Source organism: Thamnophis elegans, chromosome 3 (genome assembly GCF_009769535.1).
Source record: "Thamnophis elegans isolate rThaEle1 chromosome 3, rThaEle1.pri, whole genome shotgun sequence".
Classification (NCBI taxonomy): domain Eukaryota; kingdom Metazoa; phylum Chordata; class Lepidosauria; order Squamata; family Colubridae; genus Thamnophis; species Thamnophis elegans.
The window spans coordinates 45,616,834-45,626,219 of NC_045543.1; the positions used below are offsets into that span (position 1 = coordinate 45,616,834).

General features: G+C 41.6%; 1 protein-coding gene across 1 annotated transcript in view; it reads right to left on the reverse strand.

The window, feature by feature from the left end:
- TDRD7 (tudor domain containing 7) overlaps positions 1-6,310 on the reverse strand; it is a 35,257-nt gene extending 28,947 nt beyond the window's left edge. The window contains exon 1 of the mRNA XM_032213480.1: positions 6,190-6,310. The gene's annotated coding sequence lies outside the window, so the exon portion shown is untranslated. The remainder of the gene's footprint in view (positions 1-6,189) is intronic.
- Between the last annotated feature and the right edge of the window lie 3,076 nt (positions 6,311-9,386).

Below are 9,386 nucleotides of genomic sequence, written 5' to 3' on the forward strand. Positions count from 1 at the left end.
AAAAACTGTATAAAAGGGGAGACCAAAGTGGATATGAGGTGCTGCAGACCTGGGAACTGTGTCTCATCCTTCCTGTTCTTTCTTTCTTCAAAAATAACTCATAACTTCCAGACAGTTGTCTTCACGAAACTTTCTTTTAGCGTCGGTGGTAACTCCCGGCTGGGAACAGACCGGAAACCTTTGCCTTCCAACAATGACTACATGATTCATTTAACAACTGCAGTGATTTACTTAACAACCCTCACAAAAAAGTCTTAAAATCAGACATAACTTACTGGACAACCACCTTGCTTAACAACTGAAAAAGCTGAGTCCACAAAAAAGATGCCAGGCTTTGAACTATCACATCAGCAATGGACAATCCTGAATAGGATTCGCACCTTACGAAGCATCTGCCAGGACTCTCTGTATAAATGAGGCATAATATTCTCCCCTCAGTGTGACTGCGGGGACCCACATCAAACTGTATATCAAAGTGATGGTGAACCTTTTTGGCACTGAGTGCCCAAACCAGAACGCACATGCATGTGGGCATGCCGAAGCACTGGAAACCGAAAGAGAAGTTGGCCAGTGCACGCATACCTGTTTTTTGGCCATTTTTTTGGCTGGTTTTTGACCATTTTGGGGCCCGTTTTCTGGCGCCTGCAAAGACCAGCTGGCCGGCCCACATGTGCGCACCGGAAACCAGAAGAGCAGCTGGTGATGGTGCACATACCCACAGAGGACTATGGGACGCATGCCATAGGTTCGCCATCACAGGTATATCACATCATAACTGGCTCAAAGTTGAAGGCATGTACTGGTACAGTATCTGATTTTTATATATATATGACATCCTGAACTCTATTGTAGTGGTATCCTGAGTCCTATGCTGCAACCTCCTGCGGGGTTGGCTGCGTTGTAACATCCTGAGCCTTTGCATTGTAACCTCCTGAGTTCTGTGATATAATGTCCTGAGCAGATGGCTGTGGTGTAACATCCCGGGCTTTGGTTTGGCTCCAAGTTTGCAGTCCGGCCATGTGTTCATGGCGTGTGTCAGTTTGTTTTGTGTGCGGGTCGAAGGGGGTGTGTGCAGCAGTTGGTGATGCTGCCGTGGTTTGGCTTCTGAATGGTGATTGTATTTGGTCTATGGGATGGGTTTGGATTTGAGTCTGCTGAGGGTGATTGGTGATTGCGTCCTGTGTTGTTCTGGGTCCGGTATCACTTTTCATGGCTGGGACCCGTTTTTTGACTAGGGCTAGTTTCCAGATATCTGGTAGGCGGGAGGTATCATCACGTTTATTCATGTTGTGTGTTTCTCTATTTCGATGGCTTCCATAATTATTCTCTTGTTGAAGTGTTCAGTTTTGGAGATTAATTTGGTTCTTTCAAAATCAGTTTCATCTTGTTGTATTCAGGTCTTTTCCCGGGTCTTTTCTCTCGCACAAGCACAAAGCCAAAAACACCAGCCTGAAGATGGTGCTGATTGGTTCTGGCTGTGTGTCCGTTGTTGTTTTGTGTTGTAACGGCCTGGGTGGTGGGTGGGGCTCGTTTGTTGACTAGGGTTGGTTTCCAGATGTCTGGGAGGTGGGAGGTATCATCATGTTTATTCATATTGTGGGGGTGTTTCTGTGTTTCGATGGCTTCCATAATTATTCTCTTGTTGAAGTGTTGAAGTGTTCTTGTTGAAATAAAACAACAACGGACACACAGCCAGCACCAATCAGCACCAATCTATCAATCATGATACAACCACACAGCCAATCAATCCACTTACTGAAACAACGCCAGCACTCCTCACATCCCCACCAAGATTTATAGAAAGACGGCAGCTCCGACCACACTTTAAGCTGAAAACACCAGCCTGAAGATGGCGAGTGAGACCTCGCTGAAATGTTGCCAAGACAGTCTCAATCTTACATGGGAAAAGATCCGAATACAACAAGACCAGTATACCTACACCCGTGAAAACCTATGAAAACAAACACACACACACACAGACATAAATTATTCTGTACATAAAATATAAATGATGCAATGTCTATGTTAGAAGACCTAGACCAGTGATGGCTTTTTTGATTCCTGTGCCAAAAGCAGGGAGCGCAGGGGGGTCGTGCGCATGCATACCACACCCATAATGCTTTGTGTGTGCCCCCATGTTCGACCAATGCCTCCCGCTTTTGGTGTGGGTTTTTTGCCCTCCCTAGGCTCCAAAGGATTTCTAGGAGCCTGGGGAGGGCAAAAACAGCCCCTCCCACTCCCGCAGAGGGGGCAAAAAACAGACCTACGGGGAACCCGGAAGTTCAGGAATAGTCACTTCCGGTTGTCCGTAGGCCCATTTTTCGTCTTCCGGAGCCTTCAGGAAAGCGTCCTGAAGGCTCCGGCGGGCAAAAAACGCCCCTACGAGCAAACCGGAAGTCTGTTCCCGAACTTCCAGTTTGTCCGTAGGGGCGGTCTTTTGCATTCCAGAGGATTAAGGGAAGCCTCTGGAGGGCGAAAAACGGCCTCAAAAGTAAGCTGAAGTCAGCTGGCCAGCACATGCATGCATGCTGGAGCTGACAGGGCAACGCCTCGCATGCCTCGTGCCACCCCTGGCACACATGCCATAAGGTTCACCATCACGGACCTAGACATTAGTATTTGAACACAGATCTTTTTAACATATTTTATTGTGTTTTACTAATCTAGATATGTTAATATATTTTGCTAGTCCATCTATGATATGCCATGTGCTAAATAGATAAATAAACAACTGAAAATCTGGTTCCAAGTCAAAAATTCCTTGTAGTCTGAATGCTGGGAACATTGGACCTATTGGATAGAGCTGAGTTCAGATCTCACTGTATTCTGACCTTCATCATGTAGGAAGTTAGCACCCACCGCTCTGCTAGAAGAATTAAATATCCTAGGAAATATTGAAAAGGCAGAATATTATATTTTCCTGAATCAGAAATGGAGAAACATGTTTTTAGACAGGAAGAGACTCACTCTTAATAGTCCCCACCTTTGTCAATGGGCCATTAAAATGCCTGAGCCAGTCTATTCTACATAACAAAGATAGGATTAGCCTGCAACAGCAACTCACCACATGGCATCTGGGAACTCATCCAAGCTTGGGACTCAATAGACACACAACCTACAAAGTTAGCAAAGACACCCCTCCCCCCGGGAGTCTGACAACAAATCAGAACACACTCCTTACACAGGAACAGGAAATGTGGAACCAAACAGAGTATAAAAAACTTAGGCACTCTCAGCAAGCCCGTTCGCTTCTTTTTCTTCATTCCACATCTTCAAAACATGTGAGCACCTTTTTGCCTAGGACCTCAAGCCATGTGGTCCTGTCCACCATTAAAACCATTTTTTCCAAGCAGCCTCCATGTTGCCAGTGTCTTTTTCCCCACTTGGAACTGAACCCAGAAGGACGTTTCCAACAATTAGAATAGGAAAAAGTACCATTTCCTCCCATGAAAACCATTCTAGGGAATTGTTTCAGGATCCCAGAAACCCTCTGAGGATTCTATGCACTGTTTTACTTGCTAGGCTCTTTCCTCATAGAGGAAAAAATAAGAGCTAGGCAAAACATTAGGGATTCCCCCAATAAAGAGGACTGATTGAAAGAACCTGGGAGACAATTTACCCTTAAAATTCCACAACTCTACTGCAGCCAAAATAGAAAATCCCATCAGTGCTGAAGACCAAAAGCCTAATACAGGTAGTCCTGGAATTACAACCATTCATTTAATAATCATTCAAAGTTACAATGGCACCAAAAAAAGTAGATTATCACTGTTTTTCATTCTTACGACTGTTGCAGCATCCCTGTGGTCATGTGATCAAAATTTATTTGGCAACTACCATATATTTATGACCGTTGCAGTGTCCGGGAGTCATGTAGTCACTTTTTCTGACCTCCTGACAAACAAAGTCAATGCAGAAGCCAGATTCACTTAACAACCATGTGACTAACTTAATAGCTGCAGTGATTCATCTAACAATTGTGACAAGGAAGATCATAAAGTGAAGCACAACTCACTTTACAACTGATTTGCTTAGCAACAGACATTTTGGGCTCAACTGTGGTTGTAAAGTCAAGAACTACCTATACCGAAACCGCTTTAACCAGATTTATGAGTTGAATTGTGTGTGTCCCTTTGACTCAGTCTGTTTTCCTGACAGCAATTTTCAGAAATGATTTATCATCTGACAAATTTGTCATTCCACTCCATTCCAGAAGTTAGAAGCCATTTTGAAAAGTTTGCCACTCCATTATGCAAGTAAAGATAGACCTTGAGCTACTATGGAGCCTGCCTATCATGGTCCTAACTTGTGACAATCGTAAACTGGATGCGTAAACTGGATGCGACAATCATAAACAATTTTACGATCCTTTTTGCAGCAGTAAAAGAATCCAAGGATGTTAAGTGAACATCACAATGGTTAAACAAACCAATAGTTCTCTATGGGCATGGTTTTGCTAAAAACAGGAAGTAAATGGTGTTTTCAGCAAAACTATTATAAAACATGATCATGTGACTGAAGGACACTGCAAATGGCTATAAATGCAGCCCAGCTGCCAAGTGCCTGAAATGTGGTCACATGACCATTGGGGGGGGCTGCCAATCAGAATTCCAAATCTGGATTGTAACCCCCTGTCTGTCAGTACTTGGACCAGTCATTAAGTCACTGGTTGTAATAATTCAAGAACTATCGCTGAAGTCACATAAGCCAGTGGCTTTCAACCTTTTGGGTGCCAGGGACTAGTTCTATGGAAGGCAGTTTTTCTGTGGACCGGGGGGGGGGGGGTGGGCATGGATTTGCTCATTTGTGTGGCCCAGTTCCTGATAGGCCAAGGAATGGTGCCGGCCCACAGCCAGGGTCTGGGGATCCCTGATGTAAACAAAAGAGCTAGAGAGTGCTGGGATAAGAAAGTTGATCTTTAAGCATATAAAAATCATGCCCAGAGGCGGATAGCTTAGATAATGAAATGCACTCCCATAAAAAGATGCATGAAATCTGTCTAGCGAATTACTCTGCCTAGTAATTAAGAAGAACTAAAGTTGTATAATTTCCTTGCCTGAAGCTATATTAATATGCTGCCAAATTGTAAATTGGCATACTTGATTTGTGGCATTTGCTCTAAGTGCGCCTTTTTCACCTGTACAGAATAAATATATATTTTGGTTTCCACTATTTCTGGGTGTTTTCTTGGCTGTTCACACCAAGTGAGTCAACCCAGTATTGGGCTGAGCCAACATTCTTAGGGCTAAGAGAAAAAGTGACTGGCCTATCACACAAGTGGCTTTGTGCCAAAGCAGAACAAGAATCGTGGTCTCCCAGTTTGTAGCCTGATGCTTTTCACCACCACACCAAACCACCTGCCATGAGAGTTATGTCCTCATTTGTTTTTAATTTTTGCACCAACCTTTACCAAACCATCAAAGCAATTTACAATATTGTAAAAAAAAACAAAAAACAGTGAGAACATAAAACTTGAACGTATTAAGATAATGGTTAGGTGAAGTGCTGACCCAGATACTGTTAATTCTAGTCCAAACTTTAGGCATTGAAAGCCTAAGTGCCAGTCATTCTCAATCCAAGGTTGATTTTTCCCTCACAAGATTGCTGTTTTGGAGAAAATATGAGGTGGAAGGAATATTAGGTATGTTCACTGCAGAGGTGGGTTGCTCCTGGTTTGGCCCAGATCAGGCAACCTGGTAGTATCGGCAGTGGGAGAATCCACCCTCCCGCCTGGACACTTCTGTGCATGCACCCAAATCGGTAGTAAAAAAATTGGCAACCCACCACTGGTTCACTGTCTTCAGTTATTTATGAAAAATAATAAATATGGGATAAAAAAACAGGGAGAGAGGGAGGGAGAGAGGGAGGGAAAAGGAAAGAAAGCCTAGCACAACGACAATAGTGAATCAATTATAACAAATTATTCTGCCATTGGCCAATTAAATGGATGGTCCTCCTTTAAAGTATTTGTTCAGTACACATATATCTAAACTGTGCTGGATTGATAACAATCATTCACCTACAATAATTTTGCTAGAATTGACAGAGTCACAGAATATGCTTACACTTCAGACAAAACAGTCTCAAAGTGCTCTTTATTTGAAACGTTTTAACCAGGCTGATATTTTCCAGCTATTGGAGACATTTATTTTCTTTCAGAATTGACCCACCACATCCTGTATATCTTACCTTGGAGAGTAGCCTTTCTTTCTTCCTGGCTATGTTGAAGAATTTGCAATATTTCTCAGCTGGTAAACGCAGTGGCAGCACAGAAAATTCAGCTACTCAGGGAATAGAAAGTAAAGCTAAATTCAAGGAATTGAAAGTGAAAGAAGGAACTACCGCAGAAAAATACATAGGAAAAACCTGGAGAAATAGTGCGACCTCTAGCTGTGCGACCTGGATACAGTAATGATTTACTGTAATGAATTAATTACGTTCTATTTGTATACTGAAAATACCTTTATAGAGGTAGTCCTCGACTTACCACAGACCATTTAATGACTGTTTGAAGTTACAATGGCACTGAAAAAAGTTATGACCATTTTTTCACACTTAAAACTATTGCAATCAAATGAAAATGGAGATATAATGATGGTGACATGTATAAATATTTGAGTTAAAATACTTAAGTTAATATGAACTATGTTTGTTGACTGTGGAAGAGATGCACGAAAGGGTTTTTTTGTAACCAACTGATACACTTTCTATAGCATGTAAAGAAGGATGATGTATTTGTTTTAAATTAAAAAAATTTTTTAAATTATTTAAAAAAAACTATTGGCATCCTCATGGTCACACGATCAAAATTCAGCTGCTTGGAAACCGGATCATACTTATGATGATTGTAGTGACCTGGGGTCATGTGATCACCTTTTGCAACTCTCTGACAATGAAAGTCAATGCAGAAGCCAGATTCACTTAATAATGATGTTACTAAATTTTGGGATCAGTTATGGTCGTAAGTCAAGGGCTACCTGTTAAGGTGGTCAGATGTAGATGTTGTTGCTTACTGTGAGTAAAAAAAATCCTAGAGAGTAGGGTTTACAAGAAATAGATTGAGCATTGGATGTGTTAACTGGCTGCAGATAGTACACAACTTATGACATTGAACTGCAATTTTGGTTGTAAGCTGTGATGGTCATAAACCAGGTTATCACGTGTCTGCACCTGATTTTACAACAATGTTTGTTGTAGCAGTTCTTAAGTTAGTGAATTGTATTTATGGCAACCCATTGTTTGTTATGGCAATTTTTTTACAGAAATAAAGTAAATAAAGGAGAATATTTGTAGCTCATGGTTGAAATCTGGGATCCTTAGTGCTCTCCGAACTTGCTTCTTTTCTTGCAGACATTTAGTTACCCTAACTAGGTAACATCATCAGTGCTAGTAAGTGCTGTTTGCTGTCAGTTTATTCTGGTGACGTGTTTGTCTATGTGGGTGGAGGTGATCTTAGAGATTCTTTGGGCTATTTGCTGATGGCTCTTTGACAGTTTCTTGACTGGGTTTGATTTTTGGTCTGAAGTTAAACTTGAGAGTTCATCTATGTTGATCTGGATGCTGATTGCTGGTAGAGAGATGCTGGAGTCTTTTTTGTTCTGTTTTGTGCTGATTGATTGTCTCTTTTTGCATAATCTAAAGATATTGTTAATGTCTATGTGTCTATTGATGGATGATTTGCCGGAGTGTCAGGTTTCTAGAAATTCCCTGGTATTTTTGGATTTGGCCTGGTCTAGAATTGTCACATTTTCTTAATTGAAACCATGGTTAAATCTGTCTATATGTTGTGAAATTAAAGAATTTTCATCATGTCTTCTGACTGCGGGTTGGTGTTCATGGATACGTTCTGCCTGTTTGTCCTACACAGTAGTTGTTTCAGTTCTTACACTGTAAGTGGTAAACGATTCCTGTTTTGTTTTTTTTCCCTGGGGTTGCTGGGTCTTTTGGTTTGCTCAGTCAGTTTCCATTAAAAAGTTGTATATCAAAGCCATATGGCTATGGGATGCTGCAAATAGTCATAAATGTGGGCTGTTGAATACTCAAAATGCAGTCACATGACCATGGAGGGAGGTGGGAAGATATCAGAATTTGAATCCGAGTCATGTCTCTTTTGTGGGGAGGGCCTGTCATAAATTCAAATGGTCAGTGAGAGAGCAGATGTAAGTCGAGGACTATCTGTACTCAACAATGTAAGGCTTTTCCTCTCCTTTTCTGCTTTCTATTCACCAGAAGGCAAGGTCACATCTTTCATTGTTGTTTCATCATTTGCTGCTTCATCATTTCATGAAAAATCAATGAAATCTTCATTCACAGTTTAGGCAAAACATGTTATTTATCCTTCTAATTTTTGTCTTGCCAGCTATAATGCACTGTCCCTCTCCCTGGTTCGCAGAACTAATGAGCAAGCTCACCATTCCTGCAAGCACAATGTGTTTTCTTTTATAACTGAGATTAGAGAGTTCTGGAACGCAAAAGAAACATATGTCAATTTGCATGGGTTTTTTTTTCTCTGGCATGGCTTTGAATATTGCATGAATTGGGTCAACTCTAATACTCACATGGGACTTTATAGGCACAAACTCTTGCCAGACTTTGGAAAGCTCCACATTAGTTTTTCTACATTCATGTCATGCAGTTTTAATTTAACACATCACTCCAAAAATACCCAAACATTCTGGAATTCCAGAACAAGAAACAGCAACAAAAAAAACCCAAAGCTCAGCACAGCTCAACTTGATTGTTGGAGGAAACACTATGGGGCAGACTGAACAAAGCAAAAGAATATTGGTCGTTCATAGCAAACACCTCACTAAAACAAGATGATTTTTGTCCAGCATGACATTGGCAACAGTGCCACTCTTTCTACCTCAATTGAATGTACGTGCACAATATACATCCAAAAGACATGTTGGAAGAAATGTCCTTCTGGGTTCAGTTCCAAGTGGGGAAAAAGACACTGGAAACATGGAGGCCGCTTGGAAAGATGGTTTAATGGTGAACATGGCTTGAGCTCCTGAACAGAAAAAGGAAATCACATGTTTCCAGATGTTGGGTGAAGAAGAAAAAGAGACCGAGATGCTGAAAATTCCTGGTTTTATGCCATCTCTGGCCTTTGATCTTGATCTTGTATTCTGATTGGTTGTCAGACTCCCATGGGGCCATGCAGGGGCAACTCTGGAGCTGTGAGTCCACATTTGGTTGAGCATTGCTTCTTCCCAGGTGCCCTGTGGTGAGATGGGTAAAGGGATAATACTATCATGCCTTAATCCCATCATCATAGGGCTGAAGGGGGAGATCTTTGTTATGTAGAATAGACTGGTCCAGGCTTTTAAATGGCCCATTGACAAAGGTGGGGACTATTAAGAGTGAGTCTCTTCCTGCCTAAA